The following is a 6177-nucleotide window of genomic DNA, read 5'->3' as shown; positions in this document are numbered from 1 at the left end:
GCGTTCATTGAAACATGCATTGTAACACCCCGTGTTTTAGAATGTCAAAGTCAAAGTCAAAGTCCAAGTCAACTTTGACTTCTTTGACTGTTAATGTTTCTTTTTGCTTTTGTATTATGTGGAGTAAGTGTTGTCTAAATAAAATGATCGAATGATTACTCAATGCGACCGATTTACGACTATGAATAGTAGGAAGTAACAATGCGATAAAGTTAACTAATCAGTAATCAAACCGATCTAACTATCATCGAACTCGAAACTCGAATTACGCGAATTTTGGTGTGGTTATACGTGTGTGTGTGCCTTATGTGTTACCTGTGCGTGTTTACTTTATGTTTTGAGTGGTGATCAATCGAAACTCGAATCGAAACTCGAAAAAGCAATCAAACTCAATCGGAACCGACATCGAAACGTGAATTATAGATGATTGTATGTTAGATATAGTAGTTGGGACTGAAAGTAATTTGAATAGGAAACTCTATCGTATTCGTATCATCGTCCGTCGAAATCGAAATATCAAAAATCGTCGCAAAACACTCAAAAAGGGGTTCCTGATCGAACAGGAATCACTGATCGAACTGGCTAGCCGATCGAACATGCTGTTCGATCGAGCAGCCCAACCGATCGGAGACCCTGGCCGATCGGTTACCACTTTCCTCTTTTGGAGCCTATAAATAGGGCTGTCATTGTCTTCTTTTCCACTTTTGGAAAGCTCTGACTGAACCAGCCCTTGTTCTTCACCTTTTCTCAGATTTCTCTCAACTCCAGTAAGTTTTCACTCTAATTCTTGTACGTTTTTGATCATTACACGATTCTACACCTTTCTATCTTTCAAAACTTGATTTCTAACCGTGAAACCACCAAGATCTAACTGTTCTTGGATGATGTCATCATGGTGTTCTTGAAGGACATCATACTTTGGCCTCATTCAACCATGAATAGCTTATATCTGACCGATTTCCACATAGACAAACTAAAATCTATCATAGATCTAGACATTTCACCGATTTCGGGTTAAACATTAAACTGCCGTTCTGAACAGTTCACCGGCCGGACTTGGGGGATTCATGTCCGAACCGGTGAATCAAGTAAGAACCCACGTTCTATGGGTTAACTCGCCGTCAAAATACATTGGAATCATAACAAATAATCAAAACAGCCAAGTGTTAGAAGATAGGCCGACCAGGTCAGAATTGCTGGCCGAACGGCTAGGCTGTTCGATCGAACGGCCCAGCCGATCGGACATACCAGCCGATCGACCGGGCCAGCCGATCGGCTAGCACATGGTCCCACACTTTTCAAACTTCATGAAGTATGCTATTGACGAAGTGATGTTCGATCGAATATGCTACTCGATTAGTAAACATTACTCTTCGGATCATGAGATACTATGCTTCAGCACTCAATCGATTCTACAACTCGTTCGTAGTATGGGGTGCCACCCGATCGAGCCTGCTACTCGATCGAGCGACATCCAACTGAGGAACCACAATCGAAGTGTATAACCAATCGGTTAAGCCGGCCAATCGAACAGGCCGTTCGATCGATCGACCTGAAAGGTAAGAACACTTCAGTGTTCTCAAATACTACAACGAAGACTTCAAAAGTTCAAACCATCATACACAAACACATCAGAGGAAGAAACAATCCACTCGAATGGCCCAGCCGATCGAGCCTACCGGCCGATCGAACAGGACTGTTCAAACGGACTTTCAAACCGATCGAACAGGACTGTTCAAACGGATTTTCAAACCGACTAGATTGCCTGACTAATGTTGATTTTATCAACTTATTAAATGACTTTTCGTACTTCTTTCAACAACAATGAGGAGAATTATGCCAAAACAGGAGTGAAATCCATATTTTGATGAATAATTTCCTCAAAGTTTCCTAAAAACAAGGAAGAAGTTGATAAGCCAGGGGTGAAACCCTAACCTTGGCAATTTATTCCGGACATGTTTCATCTCACCAAAGCTTCGACGGACTCCAACGACCTGAACTCACAAGTATGACCTAGGGGATGCGTGTGGAATGCCCAAGAATCGAGGCAGAAACACGACCCTTAAAGTCGAAAGTGACGACAAGTCTACTGTGAACAGTCGGATTGCTTTGGGTAGGCGATGTCTAGTAGCCGCAGACAATCTACCTCTCAATTTTATGTGTTTTGATTCTGAGAACCGCAACCATGTACTCTGATGACTCGTTGATTTTATATGTTTATGTGTGCTTTATCTGTTTACATCTCTGGGAAGTTATTCGATTTTGCCACCATTTCGAACAACACACACGACTCGCATTGCCATTTTGCCCCAATTCGATCTCCAGTTGCTGCAATCTGGACGATACCATACTATGCTATGCTATACGACTAAGTTAGGCTATACTATACGATGCTATTCGATATGCTATACGTGATCGCTATACGAACGACATGCGGGCTTGAAAGGATAGGTTTCTGTATTCTGACTGACTCTGTGCTTACATGTCTATGTGCTTCTAGGAATCTGTGCTCTAATTGCTTATGTGCTACTGTGGTTATGTGAATTTTGTGCCTTTTGGTGTTTATGTGGTTATGTGATTCGTGCCTTGCTCGTGTTCCTGAGCTTTAGTAGTCTAGACGTGTGAGGAGAGATTCGATTTCGTTGTGTTGAGTCCTGTGACGATGTCTGTTGCAGACCATGTCGTCGTCTGGGTCCCGACACCACCTGACTCGTCAAGAGAAGAGAGACAAGCGTCTTGCCGCTATCATCGCCAAAAGCGTGGCAAAAGCTGTGAGCAATGTTTATGAAAACGTCAGCAAGTCGACTGATGAATCACGAACAGACGCACCCAAAGATGCTAGCAAAGCTGCTTTCAGCTTCAAGCAGTTCAAAGTATGCGGACCCAAAGAGTTCACTGGCGAGGATGGCCCTACCGCCATGTTTCACTGGTTCGACTCAGTCGAAGTCACTCTGCGCCAAAGCGGCTGTCCTGAAAATCTCCGCACTCTCAATGCTACAGGTGTCTTTCAGTCCCGTGTTCTAGACTGGTGGACGGCCGAACGGAACAAGCGCGGAAATGATGCAGCTTACGAGCTAACATGGGAGGAGTTGAAGGCAATTATGATCGACGAATTCTGCCCTCCTCATGAACGCCAAAAGCTGGAGGACGAGTTTTGGACCATCAAGCAGAAGGATGGAGACAACGCTGCTCTCACTGCTCGCTTCAGGCAGCTTAGCATCATATGTCCCGATCAGGTCAAGACCCCAGATCAAACCATCAAGAAGTACATTCGAGCTCTGCCCGATTGTGTAGCCGACTTTGTTCACGCCACCAAGCCAGCAACGATTGAAGAAACTTACCTACTCGTCGCTGAGGTCAATGACAAGCGAGTGAAGTCTGGCTTTTGGGATAAGCAAACCAAGTCTCTGCACCAAGCCACCGCAACAGCACCCACCGACACCGCCACTGCTCAATCCTCCAAGTCATCAAGAAGAAGGAAGAAGCACAACAACAACAGCTCCAGCAACAAGAGCTGTGCTGCCGCAACAACTACTGGTCTTCTGCAAGCTGTACCAGCTCAGCAGCAACAGCACCACCGCTCAGCTCTAGTGATCAATGCACCGCCAGCAAAGTGTGCATACACAGGCCCTCACCCGCTCTGCCCGACATGCTCGTATCATCATCCAGTGGGTCTAGCCTGTCGTTTTTGCGCTCACTGCAACCTTTACGGTCATCTCACTGCGAACTGTCGCTTTGGTCCCCGTCAAGCCCCAGTGCAAGCTACTGTCCACCAAGCTCTGCTCCCCGCCCCTCAAGGCCAACAAGCAGCTCAAGCACCTACAGTCAATGCTCGAGTCTGCTTTGCATGTGGTGATCCTAACCACTTTGCAAACAGGTGCCCGAACAGGGTGGTTAAGCAAGAGCCCCAGCAGCCCCAGCAGCAACAACCGCAGCCTCAGCAACAGCAGCAAGCAGCCCATGCTCGAACCTTCAACATCAATGCCCGTCAGGCTCAGGCGGATAACAACGTGGTTAATGGTATGTTCCTTGTGAATGGTATTTATGCATCGTGTTTGTTTGATACTGGAGCCGATAATTGCTTTGTGTCGTTTGAATTCGAGAAGCTCCTTAGTCGTAAGCGCTCTTATCTGTCCTCGTCATTCGAAGTTGAAGTCGCTACTGGAAGAACTGTCGTCGTTAACTCTGTTCTCCGTGATTGTACTCTGGAGCTCAACAATCACATCTTTCCAATCGACCTCATTCCGATGCAACTCGGAAGTTTCGACGTCATAGTAGGCATGGACTTTCTTCGCGAAAACCATGCTGAAGTTGTGTGTTTTGATAAGATGATTCGATTCTCACTCGCAAATGGTGATCTTCTATGTGTATACGGTGAAACAGCGTCGAAAGGTCTCAAGTTAATGTCATGTGTCCAAGCCAGTAAGTATCTCCGCAAGGAGTACAGGGCTTTCTTGGCCAACATAGTAGTAGAGGAAAAAGGGAAGAAGAAGAAAGCTGATGTCAAAGACGTTCCAGTGGTTCGTGAATTTCCTCAGGTGTTCCCTGATGACCTTCATGGACTACCGCCAAGTCGTGATATCGACTTTCGTATCGACCTTATTCCGGGAGCTAACCCCGTTGCCAAAGCCCCGTATCGACTCACTCCATCCGAAATGCGAGAACTCTCGAACCAACTCCAGGAATTACTTGAAAAAGGCTTTATTCGCCCGAGCACCTCTCCTTGGGGCGCGCCAGTCCTTTTCGTCAAAAAGAAGGACGGGTCGTTCCGGATGTGCATCGATTATCGGGAGTTGAATAAGCTAACCATTAAGAACCGATACCCTTTGCCCTGAATCGACGACTTATTTGATCAGCTACAAGGTGCCAAGTGTTTCTCGAAGATCGATCTACGTTCAGGCTATCATCAATTGCGGATTTAAGAGGAAGACATTCCCAAAACCGCTTTTCGAACCCGATATGGCCACTATGAATTCGTTGTTATGCCTTTTGGTCTAACTAACGCACCCGCGGTTTTCATGGATCTAATGAATCGCGTATGTAAGCCCTTCTTAGACCGTTTCGTCATCGTGTTCATTGAAGATGTCTTGATCTATTCCAAGTCGAAGACCGAACACGCGCAACATCTACGTTTGGTTCTCGAGTTACTTCAGGGGAACCAACTCTATGCCAAGTTCTCCAAGTGTGAATTCTGGTTGGAGGAGGTTCAGTTTCTGGGTCATATCGTGAATAGTCAGGGTATACACATCAATCCCGCGAAGATTTAAGCAGTCAAAAGTTGGATTACGCCTAAGAACCCGTCTGAAGTTCGTTCATTTCTCGGACTAGCGGGCTACTATCGACGATTTATTGAAGGATTCTCCAAAATCGCTGTGCCGCTTACCGCTCTTACTCATAAAGACAAGCCTTTTGTGTGGGGAACCGCACAAGAGTCTGCCTTTCAAACTCTTAAGCACATGCTGTGCAACGCTCCGATTCTTACGCTGCCCGACGGAAGCGACGACTTCGTAGTCTATTGTGATGCTTCCAACCTTGGTCTTGGTTGTGTTCTTATGCAACGGGACAAGGTTATAGCTTACGCATCTCGACAACTCAAAATCCACGAGAAGAACTATACAACCTATGATCTCGAGCTAGGCGCAGTTGTCTTTGCATTAAAGATTTGGCGACACTACCTGTATGGTACCAAGTGTACGATCTTCACTGATCACAAGAGTTTACAACATATCTTCAATCAGAGGGAACTTAATATGCGTCAACGCCGATGGGTAGAACTCCTCAACGACTACGACTGTGAGATTCGTTATCACCCAGGCAAGGCGAATGTTCTTGCCGACGCGCTCAGCAGAAAGAGTTACGTGCTCAGTATCCGAAATGTTCAAGCCCAGCATAACCTCGAAACCCTTATCCGCGAAGCTCAACATCCTTGCTTTAACGAGCGTACACTGAAGAAAGAGAAAATCTATCACGATGGAGCTCTGTTAGTAAGCAAATCTGATGGGATATTCTACTATCTGGACCGAATTTGGATCCCTAAAAGGACCGATTTGCGAAAGATTATCATGAATGAAGCCCACAAATCCCGATACTCTATTCGTCCCGGTGCTGACAAGATGTACCAGGATCTTCGTTATAAGTACTGGTGGCCGGGCATGAAACGGGATATCGCCCTCTACG

Source organism: Helianthus annuus, chromosome 17, assembly GCF_002127325.2.
Source record: "Helianthus annuus cultivar XRQ/B chromosome 17, HanXRQr2.0-SUNRISE, whole genome shotgun sequence".
Lineage (NCBI taxonomy): Eukaryota > Viridiplantae > Streptophyta > Magnoliopsida > Asterales > Asteraceae > Helianthus > Helianthus annuus.
The sequence above is the reverse complement of the archived record's forward strand: the minus strand, read 5'-3'. Positions refer to the sequence as shown.